Here is a 22,653-nt window from a genome sequence, read left to right on the forward strand (position 1 = left end):
GGGAAATCCCCTTCTATTACTAGTTTATTTATTGTTTATATCATGAAGGGATATTGAATTTTAAAAATCCATGTCCTGCATTTATTGAGATGATTATGTGTTTTTTTTCTTTTATATATTGATACATGTATTACATTATTTGATTTTCAGATGCTAAACCAACCTTGCATTACCTTCATACCACTTATAAATGGTATATAATCTTGTTAATATGTTTCTGGGTTTGATTTGCTAGTATTTTATTGAGAATTTTTGCACTAATGTAAGGAATATTGGTCTGTAAGCTTAATTTCTTGCGGTACTTTTGTCTCATTTTGGTATCAGATTAATACTGGCTTCACAGAATAAATTGAAAAATATTTCTTCTTCTTCTTCTTCTTCTTCTTCTTCTTCTTCTTCTTCTTCTTCAAAAGAGTTTCTAAAGGATTGGTATTATTTTTTTTTAATGTTTGATAGAATTTACCAGTGACACCATTCACTTTTCTCTGTTGGAATCTTATTTTTTCCACTAATTTAATCTCTCTGTTGGTGATAGGTCTATCCAAGCATTTTATTTGTTTTATAAGTAATTTTTGATAGTTTGTGTCCCCTAGGAATTTTTACATTTCAACTAAATTACTTCATAAATTGGCATACAATTGTTAATAATATTTCTTTACAATCCTTACTGTTTCTGTAAGGTCAATAGTAATGTTCCTACCTTTATGCCTGATTTTAACAATTTGATTTTTTTAACTTCTTTTTGTTTGGTCAGTTTTGCTAAAGGTGTATCTTTTTCATCTTTTCAAAGGAATAACTCTTGGTTGTGTTCATTTTCTCTACTTGGAGAGTTTAATGTAAATATCAACAAGCTACACCTTACTTCTACTTTTTGCAATTTGTTTTCACTGTGTCTTGTATCATTTCTATTTCTCGCTTTCTCTGTTATTGCCTTATTTGGTGTTAAGTAAATATTTTCTGGTGTACTACTTTAATTCCCTTGAATTAATTAAATTTCTTTAATTATATATACATACATATATATTTAATTTTGTTTAATGTTCATTTATTTTTGAGAGCAAGAGAGAGACAGATTGTGAGTTGGATTATAAGAGAGAGAGGGAGACACAGAATCCTAAACAGGTTCCAGGCTCTGAGCTGTCAGCACAGAGCCTGACGCGGGGCTTGAACTCACAGACCATGAGATCATGACCTTAGCTGAAGTCGGACACTTAATCAACTGAGACACCTAGGTGCCCCAAATTATATATTTTAATTTATTTTCTTACTAGTTGCCCAGGGGATTGTAATTATCATCTAAGTTCACATCAGCCTTGTTTGAATTTATAACAACTTAATTTGAATAGTATGCAAAACCATTGACTGTATATGGACTTTTCAACCTCTCTTTATGCTTTTACTACCACAAATTACATTCTTATACATTTTGTGCCCATCTATATGCATTTGCAAATATTGTTTTACATAGCTGTCCTTTAACTTATACAGGAAAAAAAATACAAACTGTATTTATACGTCCCTGTATATTTGCTTTCACTTTAATATGTGCCTTAACTGGTGTTTTATTTGTTTCTGTGTTTGTTTTGTTTTAAGAATTTGAATTTCCATTTTCTCATTTCAGCCTGAAGGACTCCCTGTATGATTTCTCTTACGTCAAATCAGCTAGCAACAAAATCAAATTGTGTTTACCCAGAATTTTAATTACTTCTTTGCTTTTGAAGGATAATTTTATCATATATATAATTCTTAATTGTCATTTTTTTCTTTCAGCACTTTAAATAGATCACCTACCATTTTCTGTCTTCAATGTTTTCTGACGAGAAATCACCTATTTCTTTTATTGATGATCTCTTGTAGAAGATGACTTTTCTCTTACTGCTCTTAAGATTCTTTGTTTTTGATGTGTGACAGATTATAATTTGTCTAAGTGTAGATTTTTTTAAAGGGAGGGCCACTATATTATATTATTATTTAAAAGTCTGATTACACCCAATTTTGTAGGCATTAAAGTTAGAGGTATTTTAAAATTTTTAATTTTTTTTAATGTTTTTTTTTTTTTTCGAAAGAGAGAGCATGAGTGAGAGGGGCGGAGAGAGAGAGAGCCAGACACAGAATCCGAAGCAGGCTCCAGGCTCTGAGCTGTCAGCACAAAGCCCGGTACTGGGCTTGAACCCACAAGCGGTGAGATCATGACCTGAGCCAAAGTCAGATGCTCAACTGACTGAGCCACCCAAGTGCCCCAGAGGTATTTTAAATTTGAATGGATAAATCAAAAACCAGAAATTATGTTTGGTTAATTTGGGAATGAGTGTTTTCTAGTAATTACAGATTAGAGGGCAGAAATCAATTTAGAGAAACACAGACAAACCTCATGTTTACAATGATTGTGCCACAGATTTAAATTTTAGTAGTGTATTAATGAACTGTTCACACTTAGATTTTCATCTTAAGATTAGATAGCTATTTCTTTAAAAATAAATCTCGGTACTTTATGCAAATAAATCAGTCTTCCTTGTGCCTTAAAACACTTAAAATTTCTCCATTGTATATACACAAAACACCTACCATTTTGTAGGGCAAAATACATATTTTCATAACAATAGTATATTGTACATCTCAAGTGTGAACAATACAAACATAGCACATGGCATACAATATTCAATAATGTAAAATATAATACAAATTATTTACAATTTTTAAGCTCATCTTTTGCACTTGCATGTTATAAAGCAACATTTCCATTTATGTACCAATTTTCCTTTCAATAGTCCAGGGATTTTGAAAAAAAACTATTTTACAGATGTACAACAATCTGAGATCTAAGTTTCAACTTTTAGGAGAGTTTTTAATTATACTGCCATTAACTCCTTATTTTTATTGAGGTTTCCAATGCTGCTTCCTGTCCAGTGAGTAGGAGGCTTTGGAAGAACACAAAAGAAGGTGGATCACTAAACTTTGCCCCAGCATAATTTTCCTTTTTGGTTCACTTCAGTTAGAATTGCTGATTTCTTCAAATGCATATTTCCAATGTTCTTGGTACTTATAAAAGCCTTTTCCCCTGCTTCTGAATTATATCAGATGAAACAGAATCCACCCAAAAGTTATTTTCTTTTTACAGAGTAATCTTGGATAGTGTAAGTTATATTTGCTTTCCTATGTGTCTTTGGTTGTTCACACAAATATATACCATGAACAAGCTGGCAGTGAGGAATGGCAATTTTCTCCAATTTTCCCATCTTTGATTTTAAAACCTCTCTTCTGAATGAGGGTTGGCTGGGCACCATGGGTGGCAGCAGGCCAGGGTAAGGGCTGGCTTCCTCAGTTTGGGTTATCGCCACAGGACCCAAGGCCTAATCGGTTGTCTATCCTAATACTTCCTGTGCTCTGCTCTGGAAGTCGTGGGGCTGCACCCACCCTTGACACCTGGCCGGTGCTGTTGGTACTGATGGAAGCTGCTGGATGCTGCCTCACTGGGCTGGTCTGCACCTTCTTCCGCCACTTCTTTGGCACTGCCAGAGGGGTGCCTGTTGCTGTAGCTAAATAACAGTTGGACAGATGTTCTGGGCTAGGAGGCTGTGGGTTCAGACAGGGACAGTCTTCCCCCAGGAATTAAGGGATGAAAAAAGTGTGGGACAGTGTCAGGGGTATGGGATGCGGGGTAAAGGCAGCTAGGTGGTAGTCACCATGGGAAAGGCCCCAAAGTAACCATGAGCAGAAAAGGAAAGGGGGTCCCAGGAAAAGTGGCTCCAGCTGCAGGACAAAAATGATAGTCATAGTTCTAAGAAGAAAGTGGCTCAGCAGGAAGAGAAGGATGAAGTGCAGCCAGAGATCACAGGGCAGCAGTGGCTGCTGCTAAGAGAACCCCAGTGGAGCACATGGACCATGGTCTGGGCGATGGCAGTGCAGCAACAAAGTGTAGATCTTTTTAAGTTTATCTTACTTGGAGTTTGTTGTGTTTCTTAGAGGTATAAGTAAAGTTTTTCCAACAAATTTGGGTTTTCTTATCCATTATTTCTTCAAATACTCTATTCTTTTATTTTTGTTCATTCCTTCAGGGACTTCAATTATGCATATGTTGATGCATTTGATAATGTCCAACAGTACTCTTAGGCTCTGTTTTTCTTCATTCTTTTCCCCCCATTTTTCAGAGTGGATAACCTGCATTGACCATATTCAAATTTACCAATACTTTCTTCTGCCTGCTCAAATCTGCTGTTTACCCAATCTAGTGAACTTTTAAGTTCACTTATAGTTTTCAATTCCAGAAATTGTATCTCTTTAATGATATTCTCAATTTTATGATGCATTGGCCTCATATTCTTCTTTATTTCTTTACTTATGATTTCCTTTAACTCTGAATATATTTATAATAGATTATTTAAATTATTTATCTAATATATCCAACATCTAGGCTTCTTCAAGGATAGTTTCTATTGATTGAGTTTTTTCTTGTGTATGACCTATATGTATGACCTATAATTCTGTTTCTTTGCAGTTCTTGTATTTTTTTATTGAAAACAAGGCATTTTAATATTGTAAATCAACAACTTTGGAAATTAGATTTTTATTTCCACCTCCCCAGTGGTTTGCCTTTGTTGCTGTTTGAAGTTGTATTTGTTTTGGTTGTTTGTTTGCATAGTAACTTTTCTGAACTAGTTCTGTAAGTTCTGTATTCTTATTGGGCATTGAAGTCTTTGATTTATCAGCTTTATAGTCAGGTAATGATTGGACAGAGATTTCCTTAAACTCCTGGAAGCAAAATCTCTCTCATATTTTGTGAACGTGCTCTTTGTGCAAGTTCAGTCACTCTTTCAATAGTCAACTGGGACTTTTATAGCTCTGCCTTAGCATTCACTTTCTACTTATGCAGTACCTCAAGGTCAACCAGAAGTGAAGGATTAGAGTCTTTTCTGGTCTTTTCCGAGCATGTGCACAGCACTGGACATGCATATTATCCTCTAAATTCTCAGAAATATGTTCGAAGATTTAAACCCTTATGTACATTTTATTCCCCAACATTTCCTCCTAAGCTTTTTGGTTAGCTTGTTTTTCTCAAATATTATTAATCACTTTAGACATCAGTGAGTGAAATATTTGCCTGCAAATTATTCAACAAATGCCCTCATGTAGTGGCTTGAGCACTCCATGAGTTCTTACCTGGGCAAAACAATAAAGTCTTTTCAGGTCATCTTTCAGTGAGTTACCAGACAGATCAAATAGCAACAATTCTTTGATAATGAGGTGCATGTTGTTCTCAATAGTACTGGGAATTGGGGCGCCTGGGTGGTGCAGTCGGTTAAGCGTCCGACTTCAGCCAGGTCACGATCTCGCGGTCCGTGAGTTCGAGCCCCGTGTGGGTCTCTGGGCTGATGGCTCAGAGCCTGGAGCCTGTTTCGGATTCTGTGTCTCCCTCTCTCTCTGCCCCTCCCCCGTTCATGCTCTGTCTCTCTCTGTCCCAAAAATAAATAAGAAAAACGTTGAAAAAAATTTAAAAAAAATCAAACAAAATAGTACTGGGAATATGTGTTATTTTCAATGGTACTTCTGAGATAGGGAGTGTAAGATCAGACTAGAGTTAGCTAAAATTCTCCAAAGGTCTCTCATCTTACTAATATTTAGCCATTTTACTTAGAAATAGGTTGCTGCAAGCTTTTGAGTTGCTTCAAGGTTTGAGTTAATGCCCAAAAAAGCTAATTCTAACTATTTACTTTGTTTTTTCATTACTTTTAAGGATGGACAATATTTCAGATTTCCTTAGTCTTCCATTTTCTCTGCTATCTCCTAATAACATTCTTGAAAATACGATGTTATAGAAATAGAGAACTGACTACCAGGTGTTAATGTAAGATACAGGGGATGATGCTTGTGTTTGATTATTAAAAAACAACATCAGGGATCCTTGCAATTTTGAACTGTTTTGTATTGATTGCGGTGGCACACATAAGAACAAAACTGCATGAATCTAAATATGAATACACACAAATGAGTATGAGAAAATCTGAACAAGATAACTAAATTGTATTTAGGTCAATATACAGGTTGTGGTATTGTATTATAGTTTTGAAAGGTGTTATCAATGAGGGAACAGGGTAAAGTATACATGATGTCTCTATCTTTTACTCTTCACAACTTGTGTGAATACAAAATTGTCTAAAAATTATAAAAAGTTTAACCAAATAAACTAATAAGGGTATTGAATTATAGACAGATATGACAAAAATTTTTCTAAGGATATTAAATTCTGTTTTGTGGATGATTAAATACACTGTTTAGATTTATGCTGTCCAATACTTAGACTATTGCAAAGCAACAAAATACATACAGTGGAAGATCTTTGTGCTGTAAGTGGGAAACTAAAAATACAGCAATAGTGAATTCTTTATGTGTGTTTATTCATTCACTTCACACAAATCTTTGTTTTCCACACTGAACTTTAAATGTAGAAAATATGTAAGAAGAAAAACAAAAACATAAAAGTGAAAAAGATAAAAATAGCTGATAAAATTTTGTGATGCACATATAGTGTTCTACATTGGTCAACATGAAGAACTGGCACTGAAATAATTTAGTGGTTGACTTCAGTAGTACATTTTAAGTTCCTTGAAATACTATTCACTTATTATTGGCTATTTCCAATCCAGATTTGGTCTTTAATATTAGGACTTGTTCTTATGTCTCGAGTGAAGAATCTCATATACCCTGTCAACAGTGTTATTAGTCCTATAGTTTTTTCTTATAGTTCTACTATAATTTTACTGGATAATCACCACTAGTTATTACAATTGTTCTTGAAAATGTCGTTGGAAAGTATTATTTTATTAGTTTGAAAGTCTCCTATCCCTTGCTCTGTGAAAATGATTCTTGCTGTGATTACATGAGGACCAAAAAGTCACTCACTGCAGGTCTAGTGGCATTCAGTACCCTATCATGCAGAGTAAATGGGACTAGTGGGCTTTTTACTGAACATTATTTCTGAGACTCCTCAGAAAGAAGGCAGACTGTCTGAATCCTACACAGATGGGCTTTTATGACTTTTCAGACAAGCAGGGATGATAATTATTTTCCCTTTGGTTGACATAGTTGAGTAGATCCAGATTACTAAACTTAGTCACTTTTACAGCTGTCCCAGTTTTCTCTGTGTGTGCTCAAGCACAGATATTTCTTTCTAAGTTTTTCCTGTTATGCCTTATGTTGAACCAAGCAACTGGAAAATTGATAAGACTACTTGTAAGAGGAAGACAAGACCAAAACTAACAGTGGATTATAAGAGTGTAAGATCTCATGGGAATTCTCTCAATATCTATTTACCTATCTATCTTGTGTGCACACATTCTCTCTGTGTGTGTCTGTGTATATGTGAGGTGTGTGTGTGTGTGTGTGTGTGTGTGTGTCTGCCAGTGTAGTGCCACATGTGATTGGAGGTTCAACAGTTGTGTTTTAGAAATAAGAAGGAAATAGTGACAGAGTAAAAAGTGAAAAAACTAATTCACTCTTTGAGCTAATTTTAAAAGATAACTATAGAATCATATGTATATTCCTAGCCCCCAAAATATATTCCATATTATGACAACTTCTGCCAAAATAGAACCAATTGACAGTTGAAGAATGCCTTATTGTTTTGAGCACATTAGAAACATAACCAAGTGAAATTTCCAAACAGCATATTTTTGTATAATGAAGGGAAAATACGATGTGTCAATGAACTATTATTGCTTTTGATATACTGATATTCATGTTTATCTAATCAAATCTTAACTAGTTTCCCAAAATTGCCATATCTGATAGTTGTTTTGAAGTTGTATCTATATATACACAATTGTCTTTTCTCAGTAAAATAAAAATACAAAACAAAAACTAAGAAAATTCAGTCAAAACTAAATGTGTGAAGTACATTACTCAAAAGGTTATACCTTAGGGGCGCCTGGGTGGCGCAGTCGGTTAAGCGTCTGACTTCAGCCAGGTCACGATCTTGCGGTCCATGAGTTCGAGCCCCGCGTCGGGCTCTGGGCTGATGGCTCAGAGCCTGGAGCCTGTTTCTGATTCTGTGTCTCCCTCTCTCTCTGCCCCTCCCCCGTTCATGCTCTGTCTCTCTCTGTCCCAAAAATAAATAAAAACGTTGAAAAAAAAATTTAAAAAAAAAAAAAGAAAAGGTTATACTTTAAAAAATTATAGGTTTAAGAAGGATTAGATACATTAATCAAGAATATTTTTGATGGCTATGATATGAAAATATCTGGTGTTTATTGTTAGTTTTTGAACATAATGTCATAAATTGTAACCTTTCTGATGTAAAAACACATATTTATTGTTCATGTTAAGGGAAAGAAATTAGGAGTAAAGAAGTTTACATTGGTGAATAATAAATCTTTTGTGATAAAATGATCTTTTATTCACTAACATTTCTTCCATTTCTGTCCTTGCATTTTGTTCTTCCATTTTTGTCCTTGTTTATCTGACTTTTTGAGTTTGGTTATGGCCTTATAACATTTGCTGCATGTCAACACAAACTTTGGATGCAATTGTGTAACCTGTGGCCTTTTTGCTGTCAGTCATTAAAATATATGACCTTTAATCATTAAAATAGTATGTCCTGAATAATGGACACATTACTTCAGTGTAGATTCCTGAATGGGAAGACATGTGGAGACACTTTTATCCAAACCTAGCTGAGCCCATCATATACTGGCCCAATAGAGTCTGGTGAGATGAAAAATGCCATCAAAATTCAAGAGCTCAAAAGAATTATGGAAGAATTTAAACCCCAAGGTAATGTAAGTAAAAAATAAACAAATAATTTGTTTGTTTTAAGCCTTTGAGAATATGTTGCTGTTTGTTAAACCACACAATCTAAAATCATAGCTGTAATTGGTAAAATTATACCAGTATGATCCTGTAACACTACTTAAAATTTTCTTTTCTAAAATTAAATAGCTACAGCTGGACTGGGGCTTGTAGGATCAATTCAGTCACAATGGCTCACTGTTTGGTATAATCAATTGTCATATTGATTATCGAAATACAATAAAATCCATAATTAATATCCTCATAAACAGTTTTGTCAGATTACCCTTAGAAAACTACCAGAGAATTAATAAGAATGAAATAATCACAGTGATCATGACAGCTCTTTGGGCATTTTATTTTATTTTATTTTTCAAATTTTTTTCATATTTATGAGAGAGAGAGAGAGAGAACGCAAGTGGGGGAGGCACAGAGAGAGGGAGACAAAGAATTGGAAGCAGGCTCCAGGCTCTGAGCTGTCAGCACAGAGCCCAACATGGGGCTCGATCTCAAACTGTGAGACCATGACCTGCGCTGGTCAAATGCTTAACCGACTAAGCCACCCAAGCACCCCAGGGCCTTATTTTTAATCAATAAACTTGATTATAAACACAATAGAAGCAAACACAGTAGAAGCAATAAGAAAAAAAATATCCATGAGCAACTTTCTTTATTTATTCTTAACTGTGAGTTGTATATTAAGATACTTGTCATCAATACACAAAACCTACTCCTCTTAAGAGTTGAAGACCAAGCTAATGTAATTTCTAAAGGATTTGATACTTACAGTCTGAGTAAGATGATGATCATCATTAGATTTTTAGATATGATTTTTGAAGAGATCTTAAATATTCACAATTTAGAAAAATCTTTATTATTACAGTAAGGCATTCGGTTTGTCTGAAAAGTGTATTCTTATTTTAAGCATATAGAAGAATTATTAAAATTTCCATCTATTTTCTTATATCTTTAGTACATGACTTACAAAATGTCTTGAAACCATTATAAATAAACAGCATTAAGAATTACAAACAGTAAGGGAAACAAATAAAACCTGGAAACTACAATGACAATGACAAATTCAGTGTTTGGAAATGTTGTTAAAGAGTAGCTCAGTGGAAACTGGGCTTCTGACTGTGCCCAGAATCACAATTTTAATCGCTATCAATATGTAACATTTAAAACTTCTCAAGTTAGAGATGAATGTGCTCTCAGGAGCAGTGGAAGTCCTATCAGGTTACCTAAAACTCACCAGTGCCATGTAACAATAACCTTTACTTTGCTATTAACTTTTTCAGTCTATCTCATGCTGCTTCCCATTGTTGACTTTGCATTTATTTATGTTTTAAGAAACTGAATCCAACAGAAATTGCATCCAGTATCAACTTTTACACTAATTATTCTTAAATACACAAGCAAAGACTGGGAGATTTGCAACTCTTATTATTGATGCTGGGCCACATTCTGATTGCTTTTATTTCAAATGCATATTTAGAGTGCTATTTACACTGAAGGAAACTGTTCTTATCTCTATGACAAATAAATTTAAAAAATCAAATCATTAAATCATACAAACACTAAATCACAAATTTACCTTGTATTTCAAGTAATATTTGGTGACTCATACTGACATTAATTTAAAAAATAATCAAGGAGAGCCTACTGGGTATTAGTAAGTGTTTTATGTGAAAAGTATACAGTGGTTAGGAAGACACAAGTTTATGTTTTCATTGAAGATCTTTCATTTTCTAGTTGGGGAGATAGACACAAAAAATTAAGTAATTAGTTCATACTTGATAGTTATAAGATGTATTAAACAAAATAGTTACTTAGAAAGTGGGACTGCTACATGAACACCAAAAATTTTTGAAATCTGGTTTGAAATCCATCATGAAGGGAGCTTGAAAGTCATCACTCCATTCTAACAACTAAAAATCTGAAAAACTAAAAACATAAAACTCATTTTAAATCTATCGGAGAACTGAGATCACAGGGCAAATCACTGACCCAAAATTGAATAAACAGCTGATCAGCTACATACATCACAACTTTTCTGAGCAGAGACCCATGAGCAAAAACCAGTACTGCAATATGAAAATGTAAACTGTAATTGGCAAATTGCTGGATACTCAGTGTGAAAATTTCGGAGAGTTAAAAATTCTAGGAGGTACCAGCCTTGGGGAGCACATACTTTTGTGTTTTTACTTTCAGAAACTATTACGTTCTCACAGGTACAATCAGGGAGAAACCACCTTATGATTCTGTCAGGAGGAGGGGAAAATAGTCATTTGAAATATACCAGAGCATTCTGTTCTTCTTAACAAGGACTGCCCTCAAGAAAAACTATTTTACTAGAGCTTAACTGACCTGGGAGTGTCAGGGTGGGGAGAAGCATCTAGCTCTCGCTCCTTCTAGCTTTCCAAATTGGGGAATAGAAATAATTCAATCCAGGCCTCTAGCCAGTCCTTTGTCCCACCTAAAGTGGTGGGAGGATAAAAACACTTTTGAGTTTTACAATTCAAGGGCACAGTGTCACTAAAAGACTGTGACATAATTATAGTACTATGAGATGTTTTCTGCATTCCCATTTAGTGTATTACTAAAGCCTCACAGTTCTTTTTACCTAGTACATTATGTGTAGCTTTCATTAAAAAAAATTACTAAAGGACATAAAACACAGTTTCAAGAGATAGATCAAGCATTAGAATCAGAGTATACTATGGAATTTGGGGATTAGACAAATAATTTAAAATAACTAGATTTGTATGCTAAGGTATCTAGAGGAAAAAGTAAACAACACACAAGAATATTTAGGTAATATAAACAGAGAAATGGAGATTCTAAGAAAGAATTCAAAAAAGAAATGCTAACATTGTAACAGCAATGGAGAATGCTTTTGATAAATTTATAAGTAGACTAGACACAGCTGAAGAAAGAATCTCTGAGTTTGAGTACATGTCAATAAAGTCTTCTTAATTGAAAGGCAGAGAAAACTGAAAAAAATGAAAGAGAATATCCAAAAACAGTGGTGGAAACTATGAAAGTTTAAACGTATGTGAAATAAGAATACTAGAAGGAGAATTGAAAAAAAGAACAGAAGAAATATTTGAAGTAATAATGACTGAGAATTCCCCCAAATTAATGTCAAAAACGAAATCAGATCTGGGAAGCTCCGAGAATGCCAAACAAGATAACTATGAAAACAAACCAAACCAAACCAAACCAAAACAAAACCAAAACAAAACAAACACAACCCCCCCCCCCCACAAAAACAGTCCTGAAAGAACTTCGGGGTGAGGGCAGACAGAAAGCCATTACCTATGGAGTATAAAAGATAAAAACTGCATATCATTTCTCCTTAGGAACCATACAAGCAAGAAGAGAACCAAGTGAATATTTAAGAAGTATTGAGGGGTGCCTGGGTGGCTCAGTCAGTTGAGCGTCTGACTCTTGATTTCGGCTCAGGTCATGATCTCACAGTTTGTGAGTTCAAGCCCCATGTCAGGCTCTGTGCTGACAGCACGGGTCCTGCTTGGGATTCTTTCCCTCCATCTCTCTCTCTCTCTCTCTGTCCCTCGGCTTGCTTTCTCTCTCTCTTCCAATCTCAAAATAAATAAACATTTAAAAAAAGAAATATTGAGAAGAAAACAGCACCAACTCACAATTCTGTATCTTACAAAATTATCTCTCAAAGGTGAAGGAGTATATACTTTTTCAGACAAATAAATATTGAGGGACTTTGTTGTAGTAGCCATATCTCTCAAGAAATATTTTTAAAACTCCTCAGGAAGGAAAATGATATGGGTTGGAACATGGACCTACATAAAAGAAGAGCACTAGAGAAAGAAAAAGTGAAAGTAAAATAAAATCCTTCATTTTTCTAATAATTAATCTAATAGATAACAGTTTTGTCAAAAATAATATCAGTGATGAATTTAATAACGATAACATGTATAACTGAAATGAATGACAGCAATGGTATAAGGGATTCGACAGAGGAATCAGCCATACTTTGTTATATAATGTACTTATACTACCTATGAAGTAGTATAGTATATCTGAATGTAAAATTGGAGTAGCTATACATGCAAAATTTGGGGCAATCACTAACATAAATTTAAAAAGAAGTATAATTGATATACGGATAAAAGAAAAGGAATCATAAAATGTTTAATTAAAACCACAAAAGACAGAGGAAGTGAAAGACAAAAATAGGAATGAAGAACAAGTTCAACAAATAGAAAACAGTAACATGTGCTATACATTAATCCAACTATAATTACAATTATTTTTTAATTTAAATTTCAGTATAATTAACACACAGTATTATATTAGTTTCAGGTATACAATATAGTGATTCAGCAATTCCATAGATTACCCAGTGCTTATCATATCATGACAAAGGCACTCCTTAATCCTCATCACCTATTTAACCTATCTCCCTATCCCTGCCCCTCTGGTAACCATCAGTTTGCTTTCTATAGTTAAGAGTCTGTTTCTTGGTTTCTCTCTTTTTTCTTTGCTCATTTGCTTTGTTTCTTAAATTCCATATATAAGTGAAATCATATGGCATTTGTCTTTCTGACTTATTTCACTTAGCATAATACTCTCTAGCTCCTTCTGTGTTGTTTCAGATGGCAAGATTTCATTCCTTTTTATGGCTGGATAATATCCCATTATATGTATATGTGTGTGTATCTAATATGTATATATATGATATATAGAGATATATTTATAATGTATGTGTATATGCACATGTATATGTATAAACATACCTTTTCTTTATCCATTTATCAATTGATGGACACTTGGGCTGCTTCCATAATGTGGCTATTGCCCACATTATTTCTATAAACATAAAGGTGCATGTATCACCTTGAATTACTGGTTTTGTCTCTTGAGGGTAATTACCCAGTAGTGCAATTGCTGAATCATAGGGTAGTTCTATTTTTAGCTTTTTGAGGAACCTCCATACTGTTTTCCAGAGTGGATGTACCAGTTTGCATCCCATCAACAGTACAAGAGTTTTCCCCTTTCCGTGCATCCTTGCCAACACTGTTGTTTATTGTGTGGTTGATTTTAGCCATTCTGACAGGTGTGAAGTGATATCTCATTGTAGTTTTGATTTGCATTTCCCTAATGATGAATAGTGTTGAGCATCTTTTCATGTGTCTGTTGGCCATCTGGATGTCTTCTTTGGAGAAATGTCTGTTAATGCCTTTGAACATTTTACAATTGGATTATTTGTTTTTTGGGTGTTGAGTTGTCTGAGTACTTTATAAATATTGGATACTAACCTTTTATCAGATATGTCATTTGCAATTATCTTCTCTCATTCAATGTGTTGTCTTTTAGTCTTGTTGGTTGTTTCTTTCACTGTGCAGAAGCTTTTTATTTTGATAGAATCACAATAGTTTATTGTTGCTTTTATTTTCCTTGCTTCAGGAGACATATCTAGTAAAGTGTTGCTATAGCAATGTCAGAGAAATTCCTCCCCGTGCTTTCTTCTAGATATTTATGGTTTCAGGTCTCCATTTAAGCCTTTAATCTTTTTTTTTTTATTTTTTTTTGTATATGGTGTAAGAAAGTGGTATAATTTCATTCTTTTCCTTGTAGCTGACGGGTTTTCCCAACACCATTTGTTCAAAATATTGTCTTTTTCCCATTGGATATTCTTTCCTGCTTTGTTGAAGGTAATTAATCATATAATTGTGGGTTTATTTCTAGGTTTTCTATTCTGCTCCATTGATCTATGTGTCTATTTTTGTGCCAGTACCATACTGTTTTGATTACTACAGCTTTGTAATATAATTTGAAATGTGGAATTCAACAATTACTTTAAGTATCAGTGGTATAAATATAGAAGTTAAAAAACAACAGATTTTTCAGAATAGATAAAAAAACAAAGGCCCAGGGGCACCTGGGTGGCTCATTCAGTTGAGTGTCCAACTTTTGATTTCTGTTCAGGTCATGATCTCATGATCTGAAAAATAAGCCCTATGTTGTGCTCCATGCTGAGCCTGGAGCCTGCTTGAGATTCTCTCTCTCTGTTGGGATGCTGGGTGACTCAGTTGGTTAAGCATCCGGCTCTTGTTTTAGGCTCAGTTCATGATCTCATGGTTTATGAGCTTGAGCCCCATATGGGGCTCTGTGCTGACAGTGTGGACCCTGCTTGGGACTCTTTCTCTCCCTCTCTATGCCTCAAAATAAACAGATAAACTTAAAAAAAAGATTCCCTCTCCCTCTGCTCCCTCCCCCACTCATTCTCTCTCTGTCTCTCTGTGTCTCTCTCTCTCTTTTCTCTCTCTCTATCTCTCTGTCTCTCTGCTGTCATAAAAAAACAAAAATAAATTTAAAAACAAGGCTAATTACATGTTGTTTACAAGAAATCCAGTTTAAGGTTGCCTGAGTCGCTGTTTGTTGGGAAAAGATCATGATCTCATTGCTCGTGAGTTCAAGCCCTGCATAGGGCTCTGTGCTGACAGCCTGCTTCAGATTCTGTGTCTTCCTCTATCTCTGCCCTTCCCCCACTCTTGTTTTGTTTTTATGTCTCTCAAAAATAATAAAATATTTTTTTTAATTTTTTTTCAACGTTTATTTATTTTTGGGGGGACAGAGAGAGACAGAGCATGAATGGGGGAGGGGCAGAGAGAGAGGGAGACACAGAATCGGAAACAGGCTCCAGGCTCTGAGCCATCAGCCCAGAGCCCGACGCGGGGCTCGAACTCATGGACCGCAAGATCGTGACCTGGCTGAAGTCGGACGCTTAACCGACTGCGCCACCCAGGCGCCCCAATAATAAAATATTTAAAACAATTTAATTAAAAAAAGAAAAAAAAAAAAAAGAAAAAAAAGAAAAAAAAAGAAAAAAATAAAAAATAAAAATAAAGAAAAAAGAGATCCACTTTAAATATAGACACATGTATATTAAAACCAAAAGGATGAATAAATATATACTAAGATAAAGTTAAGATAGATAAAAGCTAGAGTAGCTATATTAATTTTAGAGCAGACTTCAGAGCAAGAAAATTATAAGGAATACATAAAGTCATTACATAATGATAAAGGGGTCAATTCAACAAGAAGACATAACGTGTATGCACCTGACAGCAAAGCATAAAGATACATGAGGGAAAAACTGCCAGAGTTGCAAGGAGAAATAGATTAAATCACTATTACAATTGGAAACTTCAACACCCTTTGTTAGTAATAACCAGATCCATTAGGCAGAAAATCAGTAAGTACATAGTTAAACTGAACAGCATTATCAATTAAGTAGATATAATTGGCATATATAGAATCATACATGAAAGTAGGATGGGCATTATCGTTAAGCTCACATGGAACATTCATCATGATAGACCACATTCTGGGTCATAAAAAACACCATACCAAGTTTAAAGATATAAAAGTTATACAGTGTATGCTTTTAGACAAAAATGGAATTAAACCAGAAATGAAAAACAGAAAGATAACTGGAAATTCTCAAAACACTTGGAGATTAAACAACACACTTCTAAATAGCACATGGGTCAAAAAAATATCAAGATAAATTTAAAAGTATTTTAACCTAATAAAAATGAAAACACAACTTATCAATATCTGTGGGATGTAGTGAAAGCAGTGCTTTCAGGCCAGTTTATAAAATTCATTGCATATTTTGCAAAAATAAGAAACAGCTAAAATAACTAATTTAACTTCTTACCTTTGGAAACTCTAACAAGAACAAATTAATTTAAAGAAAGAAGAAAAAAATATTTCAACAGATGAGTGAAATCTTAAACAGGAAATCATTAGAGAAAAATCAAATAAACCCAGGGTTGACTGTCTTAAAATATCAATACAATTTATAAAACTTTAGCCAAGGTAACTAAGAAAGAATATAGAATAGTCAAATTACTAATCTCATAAATGAAAAAGAGAGATCACTGAAAAATTGTATGAACATTTAAAAGACAATAACTACTGTCAGCAATGCTATGGCCACATGTTTTATAACTTAGATGAAATAGGCCAATTCCTTTAAAGAGAGAATCTGTCAAAGCTTACACAGGAAATATACAATCAGAATAGACCTCTGTCTATTAAAAACTCGAATCAATAATTGATAACCTTTCAAAACAGAATGTACCAGGGCCAAATGGTTTCTGTTGAATTGTACCCAATAATCAAGGTAGAAATTCTCTCAGTTCTCTACAATCTCTTTCAGATGATAGAGGAAGAGGGATTACTTCATAAGTAATTTTTGAGATCAGCATGACCTTAATAGCAACACCACACAAAACACTACAAGAAAATAAAACTGAAGAAAAATAACTCTGATGAACATAGATGTAAAAATCCTCAACAAAATATCAAATCAAATTCAACAATGTATAAAAATAATTATACATTATGACCAAGAGGGCTTTATTCCAGGCAAGTAAGGTTGCTTCAATATTCAAAAATCAATTAATGTAAAGCATCACATCAATAGACTAAAGGAAAAAAAGCACAGGGATATCTGGGTGGCTCAGTGGGTTAAGCATCCGACTTCAGCTCAGGTCCTGACCTTGCAGTTCAGGATCTTGAACCCCGTGTTGGGCTCTGTGCTGACAGCTCAGAGCCTGAAGCCTGATTCGTATTCTGTATTTCCATCTCTCTTTACCCCTCCCCCACTTTTGCTCTGTGTCTCTGTCTCTCTCAAAAATAAACAAAAAAAAAATAGAAAATGCACATAATTTCATCAATATATGTAGAAAAATCATTTGACAATATCCAATGCTTATTCATTTTAAAAAAGCTGTCAGTAAACTAGGAATAAAGAGGAACTTTCTCATCATAACAAAAGACATCTACGAAAGCCTTACAGTTAACATCATACTTAAAAGTGAGAAACTAAAAGTTTTCCCACTAAGGTCAGGAACAAGACAAAGATACCTTCATTCACTACTCTTTTTCAGTATCATTTTGGAAGACTTCATTAATTTAATAAAACAAGTAAAAGGTATACAGATTAGGAGGAAGAAATAAAACTTTGTTCACTGGTGATATGGTTGTTTATGTAGAAAATCTGAAAAAGTTAACAAGAAACTTCTGAAACTAAAAAGCAATTAGGGCAAGGTTTTGGAAAATAAGGTTAATATTATAAAAGTCAATTCATGTTTTATATACCAGCAGTGAACGAGTGGCATTTGAAATTTAAAAAAATACCATTTGAATTACATTATCTACCCCCAAAATTAAATATTTAGGTATAAATATGTCAAAAATATGTACAACATCTAGATGAAGAGAAGTCCAAAACTCTGATGAATGAAATCAAAGAACCAAACAAAGATAGTCCACGTTCATGGATAGGACTGAATATTGTTAAGATGTCAGTTATTTCCAATTTGATCTATAGATTCAATTCTACCCTAATCAAAATTATAGCAAGTCATACTTTTGTCTATTGATAAATTCATTATAAAATCTATATGGAAAGGCAAAAGACCCAATAAAATATTGAAAAAGGTAAAAGAGTTGGAGAACTAACACTACCCACCATCAAGACTTGGTATAAAGCTACAGTAATCAAGGCAGTAAGGTATTAGTGAAAGAATAGGCAAATAGACAAATAGATCAATGGAACAGGATAGAAAGCCCAGAAATAGACCCACAAAAATATAATCACCTCATCTTTGACAAAGGAACAGAAGCAATAAAATAGACAAAAAGTAGCCTGTTCAACAAATGATACTGAAATAATTGAATATACACATGCAAAAGAAAAAGAAAAATAAAGATCTAGCCTCAGACCATACAACTTCACAAGAATCAACCCCAAAAATAATCATATCTAATTGTAAAATGCAAAAGGGTAAGACATCTAGAAGATAACAAGCAAAAATTTAGATGAGATTGGGTTTGGCAATAAGTTTTCAAATATAATATCAAAGACATAATCTATTAAATAAATAATTTATAAACAGTACTTCATTAAAATTAAACACTTTCCTTGGCGAAAGACACTGCAAAGAGAAATAGAATATTAAGTACAAACTGGAAATATTGTAAAAAATTTCAAAAGACATATCTGATTAAGTAGTATTATCCAAAATATATGAAGAACTCTTAAAACTTAACAAGTAAATGAACAACCTGATTTAAAAATGAGCTAAATGATGACAGCTCACCATATGTGTGTGTGTGTGTGTGTACATATATATATATATATATATATAGGTGGCAAATAAGCATGTGAAATAATGCTCACCATTACATGTAATTAGAGAAATGAAAATTAAAACAATTGGGTACCATTATACACATATTAGAATGACAAAAATCTAAGACACTGATAACACTAAATACTAGGGAGGATATGGAGAAACAAGAACTCATTCATTGCTGATGTCAATGTAAAATAATACAACTTTGGAAAACAGTTTGGCAGTTTGGCAGTTTCTTACAAAACTAAACATTGTACCATATGATCAAACAATCATGCTCTTTGGTATTTATCCAAATTAGGTTGAAAACATATCTACCAAAACATTTGTACATGAACGTTTATTGCAGATTTATTCACAATTGCCAAAACTTGGAGGCAACTAAATGTACTTCACTATCTAAATGGATAAATAAATTTTTCATACATCCCGCCAATGGAATATTTATTCGGTAATAAAAAGAAATCAGCTATCAGGTACAAAAAGGCATGAAGGAAACTTAACGCATATTACTAGTGAAGGAATCCAATCTTAAAAGGTTATATTCTGCACATTTCAACTATATGTCATTCTAGAAAAGACAAAACTATGGAGACACTAAAAATAGGAAGAGCACAGAGGATTTTTAGGGCGGTGAAATTGTTCCGTATGATATTGTAATGGTGGATACATGTCTTTCACTTTTGTCAAAACCCATAGAATGTACATCAAGAGTGAATCTTAGTGTGGGGTTTTGGTGATAATTAGGTGTCAATGGACCATCACAGATTGTAAACAATGTATCACTTTAGTGATGAAGTTGAAAGTGGGAGATGCTGTCCATGTGTAGGAGCATAGGCTACATGAGAACACTCTGTGTTTTCTTTTTAATTTTTTAATGTTTACTTATTTATTTTTGAGATAGAGGGGGAGTGTGAGTAGGGGAGGGGCATAGAGAGGGAAGGAGAGACACAGAATCCCAAGCAGGCTCTGCAGTGTCAGCACAGAGCCCAATGTGGGGCTTGAACCCACGAATTGTGAGATCATGACCTGAGTTGATATCAAGAGTTGGATGCTTCACTGACTGAGCAACCCAGGTGCCCCAAAACACTCTGTTTTCTGATGATTTTTTCGGTGAAAAGAAAATCACACTAAAATGGTCTGCTTTTTAAATTACATTTAGTTTATTTTTTAAATTTACATCAAAGTTAGCATATAGTGCAACAATGATTTCAGGAGTAGATTCCTTAATGCCCATACCCATTTAGCCCATCCCCCTTCCACAACGCCTTATATTATTTATGTTTCCCTTCCCTTATGTTCATCTGTTTTGTATCTTAAAGTCCTCATATGAGTGAAGTCGTATGATATTTGTCTTTCTCTGGCTGACTACATTAAAATAGTCTATTAAAAAACTTTAAAAATAATTATATTAGGCAAAGAGAATAGCAAATTTAATATGTTCAAAAGATAGAAAGGCTATGAGGCTTGAACAGGAAAAGCAATAGGTGGCTCAGTCAGTTAAGCACCTGACTTCGGCTCATGTCATGGTCTCATGGTTGGTGAATTCAAGCCCCATGTCGGGCTCTGTGCTGACAGCTCAGAGCCTGGAGCCTGCTTTGGATTCTCTGTCTCTTTCTCTCTCTGTCCCTTCCCCTTTCATGTTCTGTCTCTGTCTCAAAAATAAATATCAAAAAAAAAGAAATTGCTATAGGTATGCCAACCTTCAGCAACCAAGACCCTGATCAGTCAGCAACCGCAAAATCTTCCACCAGTAAAAAAGGTTACAATTCACACTAGAATGTATTATGCTAAGTGAAATAAATCAGACAGAAAAAGACAAATACCTTAGGATTTCACTTATATGTGGAATGTAAAAAAAAAAAAATAGACGAAGGAACAAAAAGTCACACAGCCCCTTAAATACATAGACAAAAGTGGTAGTTGCCAGGGGGGAAGTAATGGAGGGATTGGCAAAATAGGTAAAGGAGATTAAGAGGTACAAACTTCTGGTTATAAAATAAATAAGTCACGGAAATCAAAAGTACAGCATAAGGAATATGATCAATAATATTAGAATAACTTTATATGGTAACAGGTGCTAATGATACTAATCTTGGTGAACATTTTGTAATGTATATAACTGTCAAATTAATACATCTGAAACTAGTATAATATTGTAGGTCAACCAATTTCTAATTAAAAAGGATTATGAATCACTGAAGGCACAAAAATTGTCTGCATTGTTGGCCCATAAATCATTTTTAAATTAAGGTATGTACAGTTTCTTTTTTTACTTAATGATATTGCACATTTAAAAAAACTAGAGTATAAGGTAAACATATTTTAATTTATTAAAATTTTATTTAAATCCAAGTTAGTTATCATATAGTGGAATAATGGTTTCAGGAATCGAATTTAGTGATTCATCTCATACATATAAGACCTAGTGCTCATCCCAACAAATGCTCTCCTTAAGCCCATCAATCATTTAGCCCATCCCCACACCCAACACCCCTCCAGCAACCCTCAGTTTGTTCTCTGTATTTAAGAGTCTCTTATGGTTTGTCTCCCTCTCTCTTTTTATATTATTTTCCTTCCCTTCCCCTATGTTCATCTGTTCTATTTCTTACATTTCACACATGAGTGAAATCATATGATATTTGTCTTTCTCTGACTAACTTATTTTACTTAGCATAATACATTCTAGTTCCACCCACATCATTGAAAATTATAAGATTTTATTATTTTTGATCACCAAGAAATATTCCATTATATATAGATATAGGTGATATAGATATAGAAGATACAGATAGATATCACATCTTTTTTTATCCATTTGTCGGTTGATGGATATTTGGGTTCTTTCCATAATTTGGCAATTGTTGATAGTGCTGCTATAACCATTGGGGTGAATGTAACCCTTAAAATCAACATTGTTGTATCATTTGGATAAATACCAAAGCATATTTGGTATTGGACAGTTGCTGGGTAATAGAGTAGCTCTATTTTTAATTTTTTGAAGAACCTCCATACTGTTTTCCAGAATAGCTACAGCACTTCGCATTCCCACCAGCAGTGCAAAAATGTTCTCCTTTCTCCACATCCCCATCAATATCTGTTGTTTCCTAAGTTGTTAATTTTAGCCATTCTGACGAGTGTGAGGTGGTATGTCATTGTGGTTTTGATTTTTATTTCTCTCATGATAAATGATGTTGAACATATTTTCATGTGTCATTTAGCCATCAGGATATCTTTTTTTGAACAAGTGTCTGTTCATGTCATTTGCCCATTTTTTCACTGGATTATTTGTTTTTGTGTGTGTGTTGAGTTTGATAACTGGTTTATAGATTTTGGATACTAACCCTTTATCCAATATGTAATTTGAAATATCTTCTCCAATTTCAGCAATTGCCTTTTTAGTTTTCTTGACTGTTTCTTTGTGCAGAAAATTTTTATCTTGATGAGGTCCCAATACTTACTGTTTGCTTTTGTTTCCCTTGCTTCTGGAGACATGTCTAATAAGCAGTTGCTGCAGCAGAGGCCAAGGAGGTTATTGTGTGTTTTCTTCATAGAAATTTGATGTTTTCTTGTCTTACATTTAAGTCTTTCATCCATTTTGAGATCATTTTTGTGTATGGTGTAAGAAAGTGGTTCAGGTTCATTCTTCTGTTTCTGTCCAGTTTTCCCAGCACCATTT

The 22,653-nt window shown here is 34.0% G+C and overlaps 1 pseudogene; it reads right to left on the reverse strand.

Annotated features, from left to right (window-relative positions):
- Positions 1-2,819: 2,819 nt before the first annotated feature.
- On the reverse strand, positions 2,820-3,899 carry LOC122477478 (annotated as a pseudogene).
- Positions 3,900-22,653: the final 18,754 nt, after the last annotated feature.

Source organism: Prionailurus bengalensis, chromosome X (genome assembly GCF_016509475.1).
Source record: "Prionailurus bengalensis isolate Pbe53 chromosome X, Fcat_Pben_1.1_paternal_pri, whole genome shotgun sequence".
Classification (NCBI taxonomy): Eukaryota; Metazoa; Chordata; class Mammalia; order Carnivora; family Felidae; genus Prionailurus; species Prionailurus bengalensis.